This window comes from Symphalangus syndactylus, chromosome 21 (assembly GCF_028878055.3).
Source record: "Symphalangus syndactylus isolate Jambi chromosome 21, NHGRI_mSymSyn1-v2.1_pri, whole genome shotgun sequence".
NCBI classification, from domain to species: Eukaryota; Metazoa; Chordata; class Mammalia; order Primates; family Hylobatidae; genus Symphalangus; species Symphalangus syndactylus.
Genome location: NC_072443.2, coordinates 36,684,618 through 36,699,435, shown reverse-complemented (window position 1 = coordinate 36,699,435; position 14,818 = coordinate 36,684,618). Strand labels below are relative to the sequence as shown.

The 14,818-nt window shown below is 38.9% G+C and overlaps 1 long non-coding RNA gene across 1 annotated transcript in view; it reads right to left on the bottom strand.

Moving 5' to 3' along the window:
* LOC134735444 (uncharacterized) overlaps positions 1 to 14,818 on the bottom strand; it is a 17,555-nt gene extending 2,737 nt beyond the window's left edge. Inside the window, exons 1-2 of the long non-coding RNA XR_010118559.1 lie at positions 14,648 to 14,818; positions 2,711 to 2,775 (exon numbers count right to left, since the gene is read on the bottom strand). This is a non-coding gene — a long non-coding RNA (uncharacterized lncRNA). The remainder of the gene's footprint in view (positions 1 to 2,710; positions 2,776 to 14,647) is intronic.

The window sequence follows — 14,818 nt, the reverse complement described above, 5'->3', positions numbered from 1 at the left end:
TTCTGCTCACATTCCATTGGTTAGTTCTTAGTAGCATAGCTATATTAACATCCACAGAGATTGGAAAATGTATTCTAGCTGCCTTGGAAGAAAAGGAATCAGGTTCACTGCAACATCTAGCCCAGTCTCTGCCCATGATAAAGAATAGAACAAATACTAAGATTAACACTTACCCTTTTTGTAATTGAACATAAGTAAAAAATAACTAAATTAGTAAATTATATATATACTATATATAATATGATGTAAGCTCTTGTGTGCTTTTCTTTTTTATTATAATTCCCTTATGTTTAAGACAGGGCATAGAATGGGAATCAGTCCATTAATACAATTTTATAACAGACTAAAAAAATACTGTGGCAGGGATTGCTTGTTACCTGGTTGTATTAGTCTGTTCTCATGCTGCTAATAAAGTCATATCCAAGACTGGGTAATTTATAAAGGTAAAGGTTTAATTGACTCACAGTTCCACATGGCTGGGGAGGCCTCATAATCATGGTGGAAGGCAAGGAGGAGTAAAGCTATGCCTTACATGGCGACAGGCAAAGAGAGAGTGTGTGCAAAGAATTCCCGCTTATAAAACCATCAGATCTCATGACACTTATTCACTACCATGAGAACAGCATGGGAAAGACCTGCTCCCATGATCCAATTACCTCTTACCAGGTCCCTTCCATATGGGAGCTACAACTGGAATTGATTTCCATTGATTATGGAATTGATTATGGGAGCTACAATATGGAATTGATTTCCATAACACACGGGAATTATGGGAGCTATAATTCAAGATGAAATTTGGGTAAGGACACAGCCAAGCCATATCATTGGTCCATTGCCCATCCTCCCCTTTCTCCTTGTGGCAGATGAATATATCCATGACTCTGAATCTTCACCTCTCCCTCTATCCATGTAATTTTTCAGTTGACTTTAGAGTTCTTTCCATACAGATAGTACATATTTATCCATCCTATGCAGTTTTCTTCGGCCAATTAAATGAGGTGGAAGTGTTAGTGTATCTGTTTTGAGCACAGGTCTCAAGAACTTCTGTTCTACTCATTACTCCGTGAGAACATGCCTGGCCCATCCAGATGGAGGATGAGAACCATGTAGAGCAGAGCTGTGTCCCCTCAGTCCCATCCCTACCTCTCTGTTGAGGCCAACTAGAAGATGCAAAAGTCAGCCATCCCCTAAACATATGAGGAAGCTCAGTCAAGATGAGAAGACCTGACCTCCACTTGATCCCAGGCATACAAGCAATTGTTGCCGCAGAGGTTTTATGGTTGTTATACAGCATTCCTGGTGTCTTAGGTAATTGACACATTGATTAATAGCATAACTCCAATTTAATTTATTATTGGAATGTACTTAGCTAGAAGGCATTTCTCAGTTTCCTTTGCTGAGTATGCCTGCTGCCATAAGCTCTGGAAAATGAGCTATAAATACAAATCTTGTGTAATATTTTCAGAAAAGCTCTTTAAAGAAGAAGGAAGGGTCTTCTTTTGCTTCTCCTCCTTGTCTCCTGGACTGCAACATTGGTGAGATGAGTGATGGTCCAGCAGTCAACTTGGGCCATGGATGATGTTTAGGATAGAAGCCACTCAGTAGGATAGAAGAAAAGAAAGATGGAAGAAGGATCCTGGGCTTGATGACTATGAAGTTTCCCTATAAACCCTCAACCACCTATTCATTGACTTCTTTTGTGTGAGTGAATAAAATTTTGTTCATGCCAGTGTTATTTTTGGTTTTATTCTACACGTAGCTAAACTTAATCCTAATTGATACAAATACCTAGTTTGTTAATCTGAAGGTTTGTGTCAATCTTGCTACAAGTTATTTTCTACTCATATCCATTTTCATGTCCAAGTTTTGTTCTTCCCCTAGTGACAATGAAACAGATGTTCCTACTCATGTGCAATTGTTATGGTCTATTTTCATTCTGCCCATAGAGGTAATGAAAAGATGCAACTTCAGAAGATAGGAATCATAGGTATGAGTGTTATCTCTATGACAGTTCAAGAAAAATTGTTGGTTATATAAACGCAAGGGATGCTCTGGGCTTGTTGTGGGAAGGGGCTTGAGAACTTGGAGGTACATAAAAATGATCTCATAGCCAATCCCTAGATGTGTGAGAACATGTCTACATTATGGGATTCAGAAGGAAGATAAAGATACTGTTATGGGCTTTTAGAGATAATGTGAATAGGAGAAACACGAGAACTGAAATCTATGAAATTTTATTTGTATTAAATTTGTATTAATTCTTTTTTCCACTGGATGAACTTTATTGTTTCTAGAAGAGATTTATGTGAATTCATGTTATTTCTTTATCCCATTCTCACTGCCATGATTAGATTGAAACAGTAAAAAGCTACAGCTACTACCCCCATCCTCCCACTCCTATATAAAGATAAAAAAACTCCATTTTTTTTTTCTGAACACTCATATGTGTTCATATAGAGCTGACCTTTGAACAACATGGGGGTTAAGAGTGCTAACTCCCCATGCTGTGGAAAACTTGCATATAACTTTTGACTCCCCCCAAACATAACTACTAATAGCCTACTGTTGACCAGAAGCCTTACTGATAACATAAACAGTGATTAACATATAGTTTGTATATTATATGTATTGTTTACTGTATTCTTACAATAAAGAAAGCTAGAGAAAAGAAAATATTAAGAAAATCATAAGGAAGAGAAAATATATGTACTATTTGTTAAGCAGAAGTAAATCATCATAAAGGTCTTCATCCTTGTTGTCTTCACATTGAGTAGACTGAAGAGGAGGAGGAAGTAGAGAGGTTGGTTTTGCTGTCTCACGGGATGCAGAAGTGGAAGAAATCCACATATAAGTAGATCTGTGCACTTTCAACTTGCTGTTCAAGGGTCAATGATATACATGCCCAACAAATTAACCGTGGTCCTAAATACAGGGAGACTGGGAACAACTTTTAGCGGAACACAATTGAGAGCCACTAGATGGTGCTTCAACTTAAGTCTCAACATTTCAAAGCAAGCTAAGATCTACTAACCTTAAGCAATGTAATCCTGCATTAAAAAAAATTTTTTTCCATACTTCTTCTCCATTTACAAATTCTTTAGGTCTTCTTGGGTGGTTTTGGAACAATTACAGAAGGAGAATAAAATGGTTTAACTTGAAATTAAGGGGAAAAAATCTTTTTGGTTCCTAAACTTGAATTCTACTACGCTTTTCATTTAATGTTAGTAAAAAACATTATGTTTACCAAACAAGATAAAGGGATATTAATAGATTCACTTTGGGGAATGGGGAAATGTGAGGATATCTTAGTGGTTAAACCAAGATTAGTACTTGTTTCTTAAACTGGAAAGTTGAGATCACCCAATCATAAAATGCAAAAAGCTTCTTGCTCATGTTAACAGCAGCAGATGGTTACAGCTACAAATGAAATTAACTGGCCTTCTTCACTTCCTAGATCTTCCTCCATATCTCCTCCCCCATCATCTTTTAGAGGCATGTGTGGTATTCTAAAGTTAAAAGGAAGCTACAGATAAATGAGGTCAACTTCCTCATTTTGAAAAAGAGGAAACTGAGACTTTCAGAGTTAAGTGACCATGGAGTGTTACTAAGAAGCCAGCTGGCCTACTTGGCTTGCTGCTGAGAGGAAGGCAGCCACCCTAAGGCCACAGTCAGACATGGTATAACTAGGGGAAGAGGGCTGACCATCTCTTTCTTGGTCCCCATCTTACTAATGAGGACTGAGAGCCCTTCACATGCTTTCCCTCCTGTCTGACTGGCCAAGACCGTATGGCAATTCTTTAGCCAATCCCTGGCAAAGGAACTGAGATTTTGCTTATGTTGATTAGTCCTTTCATGCAGATGGGACTAAGATCAACACCTTTCACCAGACACGCATCTTGTGGGAGAGGAGTGAGTGAGACTTGAACAAAATTGGTGCTTTGTTAAGAAGGAGAAATGAAGAATGCGGTGAAGCCTTGATGAGGGGGATGATAGTAGTCAAACTTAATTTTAGAAGGCACATAAGAACATTGAAGGTGGATGCAGGCAGGGAAGAAAGGCATGCCGGGAAGAGAGGACAGCATGGATGAAGGCAAAGTGGCGTAACAGGGTGTGTCTCTTTCAGGGCAATGGGGAAATTGTCCATGTCATCTCCTCACACAAACTCTACATTTCATCAAGTCATCTGAGGACAGAAGACTGCTATTAAGAATGCCAGGAGAGTTTTGCAGGACAAGCAAATCTTGATCAATTTACAATGTTTTCTGAACAGAATGTCCAAATATTCTGACTGATTCACCCAACACTGATTTTAAGATTAAATAAGGAGCCAAGAACATCGGTTTATACAAAGTAGAGAACCAAAGAGGGGCTGGGGAGAGGCAGTGAGTCTGACAGACGATGTCTCTAATCTCAGAAGGGTGGGACTTGGTTTCTGAGCTGGGTAAAGCTGGCAGAGTAGAGACACTTCTCCTTATTCTGGTTTTTCATGATAAAATATGAAAATTATTCTTGCTCTTAACCCAGCTGAAGAGAGGGTTTGGGGAATAATCTTTATATGTTTCTAAATGTCCTTGTGAAAAGTGTCATAGAAACACAAAGTTTTATTATCCATCCTACCTGTTTCCGAATGCTCCTCATGCACACATTGATGTGTTCCTCCCTAGAATGTCTCTTCTCCCTAAGATACGGGGGGCCAACACACGGATACAACATTTTTAGCTGTGACTTCTTCAGTTTGAAGCTCCCACATGTTGAGAAGAGAGCTCTTCAGAGTATAATAGTCACCAGGGAGGAAAGAAATAAGCATCTCTGCACAGGGGAAGGAGGTCATGGGGCTAATCAAGAGAATTTGTAAATATGACAGGAGGGTGACAAAAAACATTCACAGGCTCACATTCAGAAAAAGTAAATTTAACAAGATAACACTAAAACAAGAGGAATCGTGAAGTTCAACCAAATGTTATGACTTTTAAGGGAAAAAAGTATGAATATCTTTCCAAATCACTGTCATGATTTGCCTGTTCCTAAGCATGCCATCCTCCTGGGAAACAGGTTGTATGTGATTATGAGACTAATCATTTACTCTTGTTTCTTAACATAATAAAAATGCCTGACTACATCAAAACTTTTCAGTTTCTCCTTAATGTTATCTTTCTGAAAACAGACAGCAAGAGACCTGCTGAGGAGGGCAGTCTGTGGCTAAGATGAGAGTTTACTATACTTCTGAAGGACATTTTATCTACCATGCTGCTTCCTGGGTGCCGTGAGGCCACAGAACCTGGAGAGGAAGCAGGTCTCCTCTGTCATGGGCACTGTGTGGTCAGGTCATGTTGTTGGGAAGATTAATCTCAGATGTTACTGCCGAGCCTTGGAATGGACATAAACACTTCTGAGGACCTGAGTGAAGCTGTGTGGGAGACAGGAGCCAGACCAGGTCTTTTGTGTGTGTGTCTCACTGCAGAGCTTACAGTTTATTTGCAATTCCTGCACTCCCAACTTTAAGGCTTTTTGCCTGAGGACACCGTCTGCGACATAACACCTTCAAAAAAACTCTCCCACAAACTTTCCCATATTCCATGTAATGGAAAATTGCAACACAATTTACAAGACGTTGAAAACCAAGGAGCGGCCCAAGATGTCAGCTCCAAGAAGCTACAGTAAATGTCTTGGGACCAGAAAGAATGATTAAGCAACTGGCATTCCAGCAAGAAGCATCTGTCTTTTGTCACTCTCCCCAAAGCAACATAAAAATGTGCAGAGGAAGGCTGCTATTTCAGCAGGAGCAAAGGAGGTCAGCTGTTTGTAACATTTTCCACCATTCTCTCACAAGTAAAACCCAAATCCCATTACTTTCCAACTGCCTATCAGGAGAGGGTGTTTGCTGATGCGGCCCAAGGATGCCTAATCGCTATCCCCAGTAACCCATGGCAGCCCTTGCATCCTGGAGGATGATTAAATGGCAGATCCTAGGGAGGAGTTGGATGTGAAACCTTAGCCCTATGCCAAACTGGGCTTAGGTTTTTACTTTTTTTTTTTGCTTTTTTTCAGATTTCTATCCAAAACATACTTTCCTTGGCAGCCTCCCCAGAGGACTGTGAAGTCATAGTGCATAAATTATCCAACTCTTATCTCTGCAGGATGGTAAAACAGATTTAAGAAGACTTGCAAATTGCAGTTGTTCTTGGGCAAAGGCTCTGGCCAGGTAGAAACCAGCAGATCCACCAGCAGTGCACACACACACACAGGCTGTGTGACAATCCATCTTCAGCTGTCATCGAACACTAGAGCGAGGCTATCTGTGTTCACCCAATCACTCCAGCTTTGTGCTTAACTTCTCACAGTTAATTGTTCTTTTCTTTAATGACTACTTTTCCAAAAGACTAGGAAGTGTGGAATATATCAATATTTCTTATTAATGGGTAAAAGATTAAATAGTTGCATCCTACCTTTTCAGTCTGTTCTCTACCACCCTCCTTTTATTCCTAACCACACACCCACTGTCCAGCTTTCTTAGAAATTTCTCTCTATCCTTTCCTTACTGCATATTCTGCCTTGGCTTGTGCTGTTTCTCCTAAGATGAAGGTCTTTATTCTCACCCATGTCTTACAAAAGGCTGTTTTCTCTTCAGAGCTACTGCATCTGTGAAAACTTCCTAGGTGCCTGGTTCTGACTTAGGCATTGCTCTACCATAGCAATTCTTTTTATGGTATTTTCTGGATGATCAAGGCCCTAGGCTTTACAGGTATTTGTTTTCATGTGTCTCCACCACTAAGTTGTGAGATTCATGAGGGCAAACACCATATCTCATTTACTTTGATGTCTTTCAAACTGCCTAGCACAATGTCTTATATATAGGGAATACTTAACATACACTGAATTTGAATTTAAAAACTCAAGAACTGAGAAATATATGACCACTAAAGGGATACATGGATACATTCAGTGACATGAATAAATAAAGTTCTATATGACAAAGAATTAGATAAAATATTTGCAACATATGTAAGACAAATTGAATACATGAATGCCAACAAATCCAAAGAAAAAGACAGAAAATCCCATAAACACATGGGCAAAGGAAATAAAATGTCATTTTACAAGATAGGAAAAATGAATGTTTAATAAACATATGAAGTGATATTCAAACTAAAGAGTAATAAAAGAAGTGCCAATTAAAAATAGCTGAGATATCATTTTTTCATACATCACATTGGTAAAATTAATAATTTTGATAGTATTAACTACTAAAAGAGGTGTAGAGAACATGCAGTTTCTGATGGGAGTGCAAGTTAGCACATACATTTCAGAGAGCAGTTTGCAAATATGACCTATTAATTCCACTTTTCAGGGTCTACTCAAAGTACTACTGTCTGTGTGCACGAGGAGGTAAATATTACAACATGACTTGTAATAGCCAAAAACAATGGGAAATAAACCCCAATATCCTTTTTTAGCGTAATGTGATGCTATAAAACAGTGAAAAGCAATGAGTTTGCCTCAGCAGAGTGGCCTTCTCTGACTGAAATACCACTCCTGCCTATATCCTTTCACCCACTTTCTTTGTCTTCATAGCACCTATCACTTCATGTTATTATATTAGTTATGCACATGCTTATTTGGCTATTATCTTGCTCTCTCTCTAAAATGTAAGACTGATGAGAATAGAGATGTAGCCCATTTCTCCAGTGGCATATAGGGAGCCCCCAGTAGATACTGCCAGGTGTACTATAGGGACTCAATAAATTGTTATTTAGTGAATAATGTTGAACTGTATATAACAACATAGAAAACTCACCAAGGCATATTGATAAGAAGAAAAAGAAATTTACAGAATAATTCATATAGGATGATATAATTCATGTAGAATAAGTACAAAATGATTTCTTTTTGTAATATTATCCTAATAATTTCACTGTCTCCTCATTCCCTCCTGTTTCTAATGTGGCTATTCTAGATGCATTACCTCAGCAGAAAGATGTAAGTGGACACAAGGTGGAAATATCACCTACATGTCTCTTCCTACCTCTGCTTTTTAAAAGCATTCAAGCTTTAGGGGAACAGAGGGAATTCTGAGTCTTCTCTCCCATCCTACTCCCAAGCCTAAAAAGCAAAACAAAACAAAAATTCTTTGAACTGACAGGATAGGACAAATGGAGCAAGCAATGGGACTGTGGATTCCTTTGAGTGAAGCTATCTCTCCCAGGCAGTACCCAGAAAGTGAAAGACCCCAAAGGAGTTTTAGCAGATAAGAACCTGGATGGCATTGCAGGAATTCTCTTGCTATAATAGCACTACAGATAGAAGACTGATTTTTACTCTTCCAGCCTTAATGTGGCAAAGGTAGTCTCCAGTTCTAAACAGCTGAAAAGATGGGAACAAGAGTTTTCTTCCTAAATGCCTATGGCGCAGATGATTTAGAGGACCAGATACTTTTCTAACCATTACCAAATTTAGATGCAACCATGATGGAAGGGAGAATAGAAGGGGTTGATGGACTGGGAGTAATTTTTTCATGAAGCTAGAATACATCTTCTAAATATTAATAATTTTTCTTACAAATCAGAGTTGAGGCTAGGCTTTTACACCTGTATGTATATAGTTTAATATGAACCTGGAAAGATGTCTGGAAGGTTGCAAACATTGACAGTGGGTGGTGGTGAAGAGGGGCTTGCTCTGTAATGTTTGAATTTTGTACCAAGAATGTATTCGTGCATTCTGTGTTATTAAGAATAAGTATTTCCAAAAAATGAAAAGTAAAACAATCCAACATACTTTCTTGCCAAAAGGTAGAGCAAGAGTTGTAGGGGTTGCTAAGGCCATGGAGAGGGACTGAGGTTAGAGCTGACAGGCTACTAAGAGTAGATCCAAATGAGGCTGGGATGCAGCTGGCCAAACACTGTTTGCAAAAAGCTGTGATTCTGCACTTTTGTTTCTTCTTCCTGTAGTATTTCTCTGGCCTGCCTACAGATCTGTTTAGCAGCCTAAATATCAAAATTTATGAGAATTTGTAACCCAAAAATTAATCAAAGGCATATGAGGAGAAAGATGAAACATTAAATTCAAGTTCTGTCATGGCTATTCCTTCTTAATTATTTGGGAAAACAATATAAAAATCTGAGATTTATGACCATCTCAGACTTTTGTAGCTGGTTTCAATTCCAAGCATATTAAATTGTGTGCAAGTTAAATTTTATTTTCTAAGTGTCATTGCTCTAACTAGTATTCACTTAAAATTAATTTTGTTTTTCATATCTTGATGCCTGCTGTTCTTGAAGTTCATAAAAGGTTTGAAATTATTTTTGGTAAGTTAATACAAATTTAAATGTAGAGCTACTGAAGGAAAATAACTTGGACTTTGTAAAACATTTCATTCTTAAATCACCAGTGCATGAGGATCTCAGACTCCAGGTGTACTGATGCTTATCTCTAATGGTTTCTCTTAGAGACGGTGCCTTTTAACCTTTATTTTTCCATATTGTGATTCAGCTTCTTCCTGTCAATTAACTTGTGCTTTTGAAGACAGATTCAACTGGCCAGAATGAGGTCATCCTCTCTCTTAGGTAGTTACTGTTGACAACAGTCGTTTGATGTGTTTGATTCTTCTATTGTGACTTCAGTTGCACCCATCATGATGTAGTATGCACACAGAAGATGCTGATTTAAGCACAAAACACATTGATTGAGGAATATAAGGTAGCTCATGGAATCTCTGTGGTTGTAGCTTACTCTACTGTCACTATGACCACTGGGCATTGGACACTGCTCCACCTCTCATTGTCCACCTGTTTGCATCACTAGCTCTTGCTTGATTCAAGATCCTAGGTTGGCAAGTGCACATCTTGCCTTTTCTGGGTCCAGGATGAAAGAAAATGCTCAGCCTCTCACCAAGACCCAGAAGGTAGAGAATTCATAAACAGTGAAGGGGAGTTCAAAGGCCAAGAGGATCTTAAAAACTATTGTCTATCACAAGGATTAAAGTGGAATCTTTTTGCACCTACTGACCCTGAGAGGCTTATAAAACACTGGCTCGCTTAATATTGGGTTTTAAATTTCTACCTAAATGTATTAGTTTTATATTGCTGCATAACAAATTAACTAAAAATTTAGCAGCTTAAAATAAAAGCAAGCATTATTTCACAGTTTCTATGGGTCAGGAATTCAGTGACAGCTTAGCTGTATGGTTCTGGCTCTAGAGCTCTCATGACATGGCAGTCAAAATGTCAGCTGGGGCTGCAGTCATCTGAAAGCTCGATTTGGGTTTCAGGATTCAATTCAAAGATGGCTTATTCACGTGCTGACAGTTGATGCCTAGAGTTGGCAGGAAACTTCTGTTCCTTGCCACACAGACCTCTCCATAGGGCTGTTTGAATGCTCTCATGGGGCTCTCATGATGTGGAAGCTGTCAGTGATCCAAGAGAGAGGAAAGTAGAAGCTGCAATATTTTTTTAAATGATATTTCAACCAGGTGCAGTGGCTTACGCCTATAATCCCAGCACTTTGGGAGGTCGAGCCAGGAGGATTGCTTTAGCCCAAGAGTTTGAGACCAGCCTGGGCAATATAGTGAGACCTCATCTCTATAAAAATTAAAAAAGAAAAATTATCCGGGCATGGTGGTGCATGCCTATAGGCCTGGCTACTCAGGAGGCTGAGGTGGGAAGATCGCTTGAGCCCAGGAGGCAGAGGCTGCAGTGAGCAGAGATTGTGCCACTGCACTCCAGCCTGGGTGACAAAGTGAGACACTATCTCAAAAAAAAAAAAAAAAAAAACCACACCATTTCTATTTCTGTACAGTATTCTACTGGTAACACAAGTCATTCCTAATCAGTGTAGAAAAGAATTACATTGGGGCATGAACACCAGGAGGAGAGGATCACTGGAAGCTGGCAGACTTAGGCCAAAGCAAAATAGAAATTTGTGAATTATCTAGTTCATTTCACAAAGGTAGTGGATTCAAATGGATCCACTACCCATGTGACTCTGGGATATATAGACAAAAAGGAGGTTATCATAATCACTTGATTTGAAGCCCTAAAGCTTTGTTGAATCCATTAAATTATAATGATTAAACAAAACCCAGAAATTCAAATGTGTCACAAAAAGAGTCAAGAATTTTTTTCAACTAAAGCCAATTTGGAATTTCTTTATTGAAAGATACTTCCTGATCCTTTTCCAAAAATTGTCAGAATAAAATGAGAAACTAGAAAATTAAGAAGATATGCTGTTTTTGAGCATCATTTGGCTGTTTGGAAAGTTTTTAAAGTATTTTAAAGTATTAGATTCTTTTCATCAAGAATTGTGTTTCATCATGCAGTTTTAGACAATGATGCTTAAAAGATCAAGATCATTGTTTTGCATGCTTTAGGACAAGTCTTAGTCTTTTTCTTGTTTAACTCTGACGAGTTTAACTCAGTTTCTTCTCATTCTGCTGCTGCTCTCACAAGATCAACTGAGAAATGGGGAGAATTTTGACAGGGTTCTCCTTCTTGGCTGTAAGTAAAATTATTTGTACATGTGTCTGTCTTAGTCTATTTGGGCTGCTATAACTGCTATAATAGAATACCATAAACTGTGTGGCTATAAACAACAGAAATTTATTTCTCACAGTTCTGGGGGCCCAAGAGCAAGAATCCAGCAGGTTCAGTGTCTGAAGGCTTGCTTCCTGGTTCATGACAGCCATCTTCTTGCTGTGTCCTCTCCAGGAGAAGGGGCAATGGGGCTCTACAGAGTCTCTTTTATAAGAGTCTCTTTTATAAGAAGAGACTCTGCTCTCAGAACCTAGTCACCTCCCAAAGGCCCTACCTCCTAATACTATCACAATGGAGGTTAGGATTTCAACACATGAATTTTAGGGGGACACAAACAGCCTACAGCATGTGTCTCTTTGGGTTTAAATAAATAACATCACATTTAAGATGAAAAGAAGAAAAGAAAGAAAATCCGTCCCAGTGACTAAATTCTTGGGGGCAGAGACAATGGTTTACCATCTGATGTGAGGGGCGTTCTAGTCCAGGAAAAGCTGAGGAATTTGCTGAGTTCAATGGTATGCCAATCATTTCGGCACTGCAAATGGGCTACAAACTAAGTGTGGAGGCAAGACATAGTAGAAGGTCCTGTGAAATTTGATAGTTACAGAGTTATAAGGGGATCCCTTTGAACCAAGAGGAACATTTAGCTGGAACCTGTGCCAGCTGTATGCTGGAGCCAGCTCTTGATAGGTTGAAAGATTTATTATTAAATATTCAGGATATTTGTAAGCTGATCATTAAACCATTGGTAGCTGGAAGTAGGACGTAGTAAGAATACTTACACCACACTGCAAATCAGGGTTCCCTTTTTATCCATCTCAATAAAGAAGCAACTAATCAACATATCACAGGACCTGTAGGAGGTATATGATGGGGATGTCTTAGAAGATGGTCCTATGATCTACAGTTTACAACAATCTAGTGGTGGGAGTAGTGGTGGGAAGGCTGAACATCACTGGAGACAAAGCTGGCTCGGCCAACTGAAGGCAATGCTCACAGGAGAGAGAAAATTGGTCCAGGGAGAAATTCAGGGATTAAAGCCAAGAAAACTTTTTTTAAAAGTAAGAAAGATGACCACAGACCGGAGTTGGATGGTATATAGCCTAAAAGAACAATTTGGGATTTGAAAAGGAGACTGGAGCCAATACTTACAGAGGCATCTGCTTCATATACCTTAATCATTTCCTCAATCTGCTGAGGCAGGTAGGTGTTAACGTTTTAATCTATTTTACAGTCAAGAACATTGAAACTCCAATTATTAAGTGGCGGAGTCAAGATCCTAACTCAGGATTGTTCCACAAGATCATTGCCTCTTAGATCTTATTTTTCTAGAAAGTAGAAAAGGGGAAGAAAGAACAAGAGGAAGAAAGAAAAGAAGAAGGAGAAGAAGAAGAAGAAGGAGAAGAAGAAGAAGTAGTAGTGGAATTGTTCTAGGACCAGAAATTTACAGACGAAGCAGGAAAGTGTCTGCAAAATTAGTGAAGAATGACATGAAATTCACTGGAGGAATATCTGAGAAGAAGGAAACTTCTTCACCCAAAGAGGAAGACAGGGTGACCTAAGAAATGGGTCTTGTAACTAAGTTTCTGCTGCAGAGTCAGGAAAGTGTGTGTGCAGATAGGAGAACTGCAGTCTCAGAGGGAACAAAGGAACACTTTTATAAATTAGACCAGATAGTTGAGAGTTCCATACAGCTATTCTACATTCCTGCTGAAGGGCCTGAAGAAAATTGGTAGGGATTTTTCACTGGCTTGAGACTGACTGAAGGGAAAGCGTGCTCCCCTTCAACTTCACCTTACTCCTATTACCTTTTCTGGGACCTCCAGTTCTTCAAGCTGGTACTCTTTGAGCATGAAGAAGGGGCATTGAGGAATGATATTATGTATTCCTGGAGGGCAGGAGGTTGGCCTTCTTATCTGGTATGTTTCTTAACAGCATGACATATTGGATGAACAAAAATTACTTTTAAAATAAATATGTTGAACAGACAACTAAAGTCTCTTCTAAAAATAAAATTGGCTTCAGGTTCTATAGTTCTACCTCTGTGGTCTCATTGCACAAACATATGTTTTAGATCTTAGGCTATTCAAGACATGTGTCCTGACCTATTATTTATAACCAATGGAAATGAAAAATGCAACCCAAAAGCTTAAAGAATTTGCCTGAGGACTATAAATGGAGCACATGCAAGCTGTTAGATGGCCAAGTTGAAGACCCAGAAATAAGCACCAATTATTCAATCAGACGATGTGGTTCATGACCGCATAGGGTCCTCTTTCCTTTCTGCTGTGTCACTCAGAGGATCTGAGACTGTGGGCCCAGACTTTGTTAGAACTTCAAGCGTTATTTCTTCTTTTTTTCATTCTGGCTCAAAATCCAGAGGATGTTGAAGCATGGGCAACCTCCTATCTCTCTCTTTCCAGGAGTAGCTACAACTGTTTTGAAGTTTGTGATGCAGGTTAAACTGTTCTTTTACTTTGCCTAGGCAAAGAAAAGTACTATCAGGTGAAATGAGATAGCTGTTGAAATTCAGTATTCACATGTTTCCTAGCTCAGAATGCTGAAAACCAAAGTATGAAAGATTCCAATCAAAGGAAGAGCTTGAATCACCTTCTGTTCCAGACGGGGCCTCACAATAGTTACAACAGCTTGTTCTGGACACATTTGTCCATCCTTGCTTACAGACGCAGCACCATCCATGAAATGCTTGAGATATCCAGGAGGTGGGCAGTAGATAAACAGAATATATTCATTATTGTAACTGAGAATGCTTTTATTCCCCCGTCTCTCCCACAGAGTTGGTATAAACATATAAAAGACTCTTGAGTTTGAACTCGTATGTGCCCAGTCTCAACTTCAACAATTTATTTCCCTTTATTTCATAATTAAACAACTGAAAAAAACTAAAGGTCTGACAATGGTTCTAAATTTTTTTCCTCTTTCAGGACAGTGATAGGGAAAAAAACCCACTAGAATTTGTTTATGAAATACTGCCATTATAGAAACCTAACTGACCCAAAACCAGAAGATCTGTGTTCTAATACTAGGTTTTAGGTACTTAGCTTTCCTACACCTTAATTTACTCATCTGTAAAAGGAGGAGTTTAGATTAGATAATCTTACCTAAGTTACTTCCCCTCTAAGATCCTATGTTTCTGTGGCATCTGGGTATAACTGCAGAACTTTAGAAGAAAAGTCTGGACAAAAAGGTATGGGTTTTAGATCTGACTTTGTACATTTTGTGGTTTTATTTCCTCATTTCTAAGAAATGGAGAACACTGTCTATCATTTGGT